At 44.9% G+C, this 8,497-nt stretch overlaps 1 pseudogene; it reads left to right on the top strand.

The window, feature by feature from the left end:
- The first annotated feature begins 5,957 nt into the window (after window positions 1-5,957).
- LOC133758455 (neuropilin and tolloid-like protein 2) lies at window positions 5,958-7,221 on the top strand (annotated as a pseudogene).
- Window positions 7,222-8,497: the final 1,276 nt, after the last annotated feature.

An 8,497-nucleotide genomic window follows, 5' to 3' on the forward strand; every position in this document is an offset into this window, starting at 1 on the left:
GACTGGATGAAACCAGAAATATCCGGTTGTGTTTTGGCGAACTCAATCCCAGATATTGCGACAGCATCTGTGTTTGTGTTTTCCGGATATTACCAACGGAATTTTTGTGTTGAATGTTTTTTATCATGGAACATATAATTTTGTACCGTAGAAACACTACTTGATTCCACATGGAGACACCAGCTCTACACATTCATATTTTCTAGGGAGAAAGCTAGAGGAACTGCGGCAAAGATACATGATATTTCTGTTTGTATAGATGATATTTTATGCACTTGCCCAACGAATAGACTTTGCTTGTCTCCAAAACCATTTGTATTGTGATTTTTTCGGTCCATTGCATTTGAATTTCATACCAGTTTTTCCGGATATGACTGGATGAAACCAGAAATATCCGTTTGTGTTTGGCTAACTCAATCCCAGATATTGCGACAGCCTCTGTAGTTGTGTTTTCCAGATATTATCAATGGACTTTTTGTTTTGAATGTTTTTTATCAGGGAACATTTAATATTATACCGTAGAAACACTACTTGACTCCACTTGGATCACCAGATCTACACATTCCTATTTTCTAGGGAGAAAGCTAGATGAACTTCAGCAAACAATCATGATATTTCTGTTTGTATAGATGAGATTTTATGCACTGGCTGAAGGAAAGAATTGCTTTTCTCTAAAATCATTTTTACTGTGATTTTTCGGTCCATTATATACGAATTCAACACCACTTTGTCCAGATAAGACTGAATGAATCCAGAAATATCTGGTTGTGTTTTGGCTAATTCAATCCGAAATATTGTGAAAGCCTCTGTGTTTGTGTTTTCTGGATATTATCGATGGACTTTATTGTTTTGAATGTTGTTTATCAGGGAACATTTAATTTTGTGCTGGGAAACACTAGTTGACTCCACATGGAGACACCAGATCTACACATTCGTAATTTTTAAGGAGAAAGCTAGAGGAACTGCGGCAAACAAACATGATATTTCTGTTTATATAGATGACATTTCATGCACTTGCCGAAGGAAAAGACTTTACTTTTCTTGAAAACAATTTTTACTGTGATTCTCTTGGTCCATTGCATACGTATTCCACACCAGTTTATCCGGATATGCCTGGATGAAACCAGAAATATCCGGTTATGTTTTGGCTAACTCAATCCCAGATATTGCTACAGGCTCTGTGTTTCTGTTTCCCGGATATTATCAATGGTTTTATTATTTTGAATGTTTTTTATCAGGAACATATAATTTTGTACTGGGAAACACCAGTTGATTCCACATGGAGACACCAGCTCTACACATTCATTATTTCTAGGGAGTAAGCTAGAGGAATTGCGGCAAACAAACATGATGTATCTGTTTGTATAGATGACATTTTATACACTTGCCTAAGGAAAAGACTTTGCTTTTCTCCAAAACCATTTTTACTCTGATTTCCTCAGTCCATTGCATACGAATTCCACACCACTTTGTCCGGATATGACTGGATGAAACCAGAAATATCCGGTTGAGTTTTGGCTAACTCAATCCCAGATATTGCTACAGCTTCTGTGTTTGTGTTTTCTGGATATTATCGATGGACTTTATTGTTTTGAATGTTTTTTATCAGGGAACATTTAATTTTGTGCTGGGAAACACTAGTTGACTCCACATGGAGACACCAGCTCTACACATTCATATTATCTAGGGAGTAAGCTGGAAGAACTGCGGAAAACAAACATGATATTTCTGTTTGAATAGATGACATTTCATGCACTTGCCAAACTAAAAGACTTTGCTTTATTCCAAAACCATTTTTACTGTGATTCTCTATGTCCATTGCATTCCACACCACTTTGTCATGTTATGCCTGGATGAAACCAGAAATATCCGGTTGTGTTTTGGCTAACTATATCCCAGATATTGCTACATGCTCTGTGTTAATGTTTTCTGGTTATGATCGACAGACTTTATTATTTTGAATGTTTTTTATTAGAGAACATTTAGTTTTGTGCTAGGAAACACTAGTTGACTCCACATGGAGACACCAACTCTAGACATTTGTATTTTCTAGGGAGAAAGCTGGAGGATCTGTGGCAAAGAAAGATGATATTTCTGTTTGTATACATGGCATTTTATGCACTGGCCGAATGAAAAGACTTTCCTTTTCTCCAAAACCATTATTATTGTGATTTTTCGGTCCATTGCATACGAATTCTACACCACTTAGTCCGGAAATGATTGGATGAAACCAGAAATATCCGGTTGTGTTTTGGCTAACTCAATACCAGATATTGCTACAGCCTCTGTGTTTGTTTTTTCCATATATTATCTACGGACTTTATGGGTTTGAATATTTTTTATCAGGAAACATTTAATTTTTTGCTTAGAAACACTAGTTGATTCCAAATGGAGACACCAGCTCTACACATTGGTATTTTCTAGGAAGAAATCTAGAGGAACTGCGGCAAACAAAAATGATATTTCTGTTAGTATAGATGACATTTTAAGCACTTGCTTAACGAAAACACTTTGCTTTTCTCCAAAACCATTTGTACTGTGATTTTCTCGGTCCATTGCATACGAATTCCACACCACTTTGTCCGGATATGATTGGAAGACATCAGAAATATCCGGTTGTATTTTCACTAACTCCATCCCAGTTATTGCTACAGCCTCTGTGTTTGTGTTTTCTGGATATTATCAAGGGACTTTATTGTTTTGAATGTTTTTATCAGGGAACATTTAATTTTGTGTTGGGAAACACTAATTGGTTCCACATGGAGACACCAGCTCTACACAATCATATTTTCTAGTGAGGAAGCTAGAGGAAGTGCGGCAAACAAACATGATATTTCTGTTTGTATACATGACATTTTATGCACTGGCTGAAGGAAAAGACTTTGCTTTTCTCCAAAACCATTTTATTGTGATTTTCTTGGTCCATTGCATACGAATTCCACACCACATGATATTTCTGTTCGTATAGATGACATTTTATGCACTTGCCGAAGGAAAAGACTTTTCTCCAAAACAATTTTTACTGTGATTTTCAAAGTCCAATGCATACGAATTCCACACCACTTTTTCAAGATATGACTTGATGAAACCAGAAATATCCAGTTGTGTTTTGGCTAACTCAATCCCACATATTGCTACAGCCACTTTGTTTGTGTTTTCTGGATATTATCGATGAACTTTATTGTTTTGAAGTTTTTTATGAGATAACATTTAATTATGTGCTGGGAAGGTGAGTGGGGAGGGCTGCTGATGGCACACACCCACTCCTGAAGCCTACTGGGGTACGGTCCAAGAGTGATGAGCTCAGAGCTCGGGCACGGGCTGTCCCAGCAGGTCCTCCCGAGTGTGGGCCGATACGCCTGCGGGCTCTCCAGTGTTGACTAAAGGCCCGGGGGCCTAGCCCTCTTGCGTCCCCCAGCACCTCCTATGTTCCCGCCACCACACCTGGGCAGGGATGTGGTGCCACCTTGTGCGTGGAAGCCCCGCCCACAGGCAAGAAGCCCCCAAGGCCTGTGGGCTCGCCCGACCCTGCAGGCCCACTGCAGCCCCAGGGAACGGGATGTCTGAGTGGGCAGCCCCCACTGCCCAAGCCTCCGCTGCCAGTTCCCCGAAGGGCTGGTGGCGGCTGCGCCTCAGCAGCCAGCCTCCCTCCCTCCCTCCCTGCCTCCCTCTGGTCGGGCATTGCAAGCCACACACACACTTGTGTCCCCTGTGTCCCTGGAGGCCGCAGCGTGTTTTGGGTTTTGGCGTGGACGGGCCCCTCTCGGCTTCCGTATTCCATTTGCCCCCGGAGCCTGCAGGCCCCTGGCTCTAGGAGGATGCCCAGGTGGCGCTGCCAACAACCCCCAGCTGCTGGCTAGCCACAGCGGCCGGCCACCGCGGGAGCACACACACCTGCGGGTGTCCCCGGGCCGCACGCACCGACTGCCCCGCGCCTCCCCGGGTGGCAAATAGGCCACCCAGGAAACTTCGCCCGCCCTAGGGGCTTGTCGGGCGGGGCCGATGCACGGTGGGTGAGTGGGGAGGCCTGCTGCTGGCACACACCCACTCCTGAAGCCCACTGGGGCGGTCCAAGGGCGATGAGCTTGGAGCTCGGGCATGGGCTGTCCCAGCAGGTCCTACCGAGGGTGGACCGATACGCCCGCGGGCCCTGCAGTGTTGCATAGGCTGGTGGTGGCTGCGCCTCAGCAGCCAGCCGCCCTCCCTCCCTCTCTGCTTCCCTCTGGTTGGGCACTGCAAGCCACACAGCCACTTGTGTCCCCTGTGTCCCTGAAGGCCGCAGTGCATTTTGGGTTTTGGCGCGGACGGGCCCCTCTCGGCTTCCTTAGTCCATTTGCCCCCGGAGCCTGCCAGACCCCTGGCTGTAGGAGGCTGCCCAGGCGGCGCTGCCAAAAGCCCCCAGCTGCTGGCTAGCTGCAGCGGTCGGCCTTGGGGGGAGCACACGCACCTGCAGGTGTCCCCGGGCCGCACACACTGACTGCCCCGCACCTCCCCGGGTTGCAAATAGGCCCCCCGGGAACCCTCGCCCGCCCTAGGGGCTTGTCGGGCGGGCCGATGCATGATGGGTGAGTGGGGAGGGCTGCTGCTGGCACACACGCACTCCTGAAGCCCACTGGGGCGGTCCAAGGGCGAGGAGCTCGGAGCTCGGGCATGGGCTGTCCCAGCAGGGCCTACGTAGGGTGGACCGATATGCCTGCGGGCCCTCCAGTGTTGCCTAAAGGCCTGGGGGCCTAGCCCTCTTGCATCCCCCAGCACCTCCTGGGTTCCCGCCACCACCCTTGGGCCAGGATGAGGTGCCACCTTGTGCGTGGAAGCCCCGCCCACAGGCAAGAAGCCCCCAAGGCCCGCGGGCGCGCCCAACCCTGTAGCCCCACTGCAGCCACAGGGAGCAGGATGTCTGAGTGGGCAGCCCCCACTGCCCAAGCCTCCGCTGCCAGTTCCTCAAAGGGCTGGTGGCGGCTTCGCCTCAGCAGCCAGCCTCCCTCCCTCCCTCCCTCTCTCCCTCCCTCCCTCCCTCCCTCCCTGCGTCACTTCAAAAGAATTTTTACCGTGATTTTCTTGGTTCATTGCATACGAATTCCACACAACTTTGTCCGGAAATGAGTGGGTGAATCCAGAAATATCCGCTAGTGTTTTGGCTAACTCAGTCCCAGATATTGTGACAGCCTCTGTGTTTGTGTTTTCCGGATATTATCGACGGACTTTATTTTTTTTGAATCTTTGTTTTTCAGGGAACATTTAATTTTGTTCTTGGAAACACTAATTGGTTCCACATGGAGACACCAGCTCTACACATTCGTATTTTTAGGGAGAAAGGTAGAGGAACTGTGGCAAACAAACATGATATTTCTGTTTGTATACATGACATTTTATGCACTTGCCTAATGAAAAGACTTTGCTTATGTCCAAAACCATTTTTACTGTGATTTTCTCGTCCATTGCATACGATTTCCACACCACTTTGTCCGGATATGACTGGAACCAGAAATATCCGCTTGTGTTTTTGCTGACTCAATCGCAGATATTGTGACAGCCTCTCTGTTTGTGTTTTCCGGATATTATCGAGGGACTTTATTGTTTTAAATGTGTTTTATCAAGGAACATTTAAATTTGTGCTAAGAAACACTAATTGGCAGCGTAGCTGGCGCCACGGTCGCCGGCGGAGCTGCTCCTGCCTCGTCCCGTGCTTTCGCTTCAGCGCAACTCAGCTCCGGGGCGGTGGATGGAATGGGATGCTGTGCAGTCGGAGGCGGTGACCATGGGGGAATAGGGAGGACGCAGGACCCCGCCGAGGGGCTAGGGCATGGTGGGCCACCGCATCTGAGCACTGCCCGGCGGGGACGGGAATCAGCCTGCTGGCCGTCGATGGGCACGGAGCGGGGCTGAAGCCGCCGCCACGCAGGGCCGTGAGCGCCGCCGCCTCAGTCCCTTTGCAAAGCGCTGGGCCGCTCGGGAACATGGCCCTGGAGCAGCTCTGCTCGGTTCTCAAAGTGTTCTTAATAACAATACTTGTAGAGGAAGGGATTGCTGTGGCCCAAAAGACCCCAGATGGACAAAATATTGGAATCAAGCACGTTCCTGAAACCCAATGTGGCATTTGGGTTGGAACCAGCAATGGAGGTCATTTTGCTTCACCAAATTATCCTGATTCATACCCACCAAACAAGGAGTGTATCTACCTTTTGGAAGCTGCTCCACGTCAAAGAATAGAATTAACCTTTGATGAACGTTATTATGTAGAACCATCATTTGAGTGTTGATTTGATCATTTGGAAATTCGAGATGGGCCGTTTGGTTTCTCTCCTCGTATAGATCGTTACTGTGGCATGAAAAGCCCTCCATTAATTAGATCAACAGGGAGATCCATGTGGGTTAAGTTTAGTTCTGATGAAGAACTTGAAGGACTTGGATTTCGAGCAAAATATTCATTTATTCCAGATTGCCAGTTTGAGCTCTCGGGAGCTGATGGAATAGTACATTCTAGTCAGGTAGAACAAGAAGAAAAAACAAAACCTGGCCAAGCAGTTGATTGCATATGGACAATTAAGGCTACTCCAAAAGCTAAGAAAAGAAAAAGGCAGGAGTATTTGAACAAATCACTAAAACCCATGGAACAATTATTGGCATTACATCAGGGATTGTCTTGGTCCTTCTCATTATTTCTATTTTAGTACAAGTGAAGCAGCCTCGAAAAAAGGTCATGACTTGCAAAACTGCTTTTAATAAAACAGGGTTCCAGGAAGTGTTTGATCCTCCCCATTATGAACTGTTCTCACTAAGGGACAAAGAAATTTCCGCAGACCTGGCAGACTTGTCAGAAGAGCTAGACAGCTACCAGAAGATGTGGCACTCTTCCACTGCCTCCCGCTGCATCCACGACCATCACTGTGGATCGCAGGCATCCAGTGTCAAACAAAGCAGGACCAACCTCAGCTCCATGGAACTTCCTTTCTGAAATGATTTTGCACAACCACAGCCAATGAAAACATTTAATAGCACCTTCAAAAAAAGTAGCTACACTTTCAAACAGGCACATGAGCCCCCTGAACAGGCTCTCTATCTAGAAGATAGAGTGATGGAGGAGATTCCCTGTGAAATTTATGTCAGGGGACGAGAAGATTCTGCACAAGCATCCATATCCATCGACTTTTAATATTCCACTCAAGGTGACACGTGGGTTACTAACTACATGAGTATACAGCCTATACAATACCCATGCTATTTCTGGCAGCCAACCCCTTCCCCTGTCAAAACGAAGGATGACCTTCATCTGCTATTAACCTGTTGTAATGATGACATCTTTATTATCTCAGGCAGTCTATACATGTTAAATCAACAAAGGAGCTTATTGTATGCAGTGGAAAAAGTAATATACTGATGCTTGGTGTCATATAAACCAAGCACCACTGGTGAGATGGCACTTGAAGGGGGGAGTGGTTGTGTTGAGCCAGGCTCAGGCTGCCTCCTAGTTTTACCAAAAGACATACTGCTCTTGACTGATAACCGCTCTGTCAATATTTTGGTCCCACAATAAACTTAAAAATAAGATTTCTTTTACATATTTTTCTCTAACCTTGATTGTTTTATGAACCTACAATTTTACCCTTTGACTTTCTTATTTAAAAATAAGTGGTTCATGTACCACATACTTCAGCATAGGCCTTTGTTCTGTAAATGTGTTGCAAACAGCTAGTTACCAATTAAGACCCAGAGTTGTGTTTCATCCATCTGTTTCTTGACTAATTTCTCTACTTCTGCCTTCTTGTTACTGGATGCTTAGTCCTTATTTTCTGTGAGAAGCAGTAGATGATGTGATTTATCACCTTTAAATCATATTTTGTGTTAGTTACACCAGAAGATTTCATAACCATTACCATTACCATTACCAGTTATGACTAAGAATTTGAGGAAGATAACTTCTGGTTAGCCTTTGGAGTTTCCCAAATTTGGTCACATTGATTGATGGCCCATTCATTCTAATACACAGAGTGAATTCACTTTGGGGGAGGCCTGTAGTTACATATGCATTGATTCTTATTTTTATGAAAGATTACTTAACGCTCTGTGTTGGTTTATCTTATAACAAATGAGAATCAAGTTTTATGAGTTATAGGGAAATTCCTAAGCAACTGTAAGCTTTTAGATCACCTCTTACATGGGACAGTACATTTTTCTAGCTTTTAGCAAAAATAACAACTTCCCCTTTTTTTTAAACTGCACTTTTGACCTTATGTTTTTTATGGTATATAAAACAATAATTTATAAACATGATATAAAAACTCAATGTTTTTTAGACTTTTGATATTATTTGATACTGGACAAACTTTATTAAATCAAAATTAAAGATCTACACTACAGATTTTGTTCAGTGTTCCCATTAGAAGCTTTGTGTACAAATATGCTGCGATAGAACCATGCACTATAATTTGTTGTAAAGAACTTGGTAATGTGTACATAAGCTTTTTCTTTTGTTACTATATTTAGTTTGTGATAAATT

This window comes from Lepus europaeus, chromosome 4 (assembly GCF_033115175.1).
Source record: "Lepus europaeus isolate LE1 chromosome 4, mLepTim1.pri, whole genome shotgun sequence".
Taxonomy (NCBI): domain Eukaryota; kingdom Metazoa; phylum Chordata; class Mammalia; order Lagomorpha; family Leporidae; genus Lepus; species Lepus europaeus.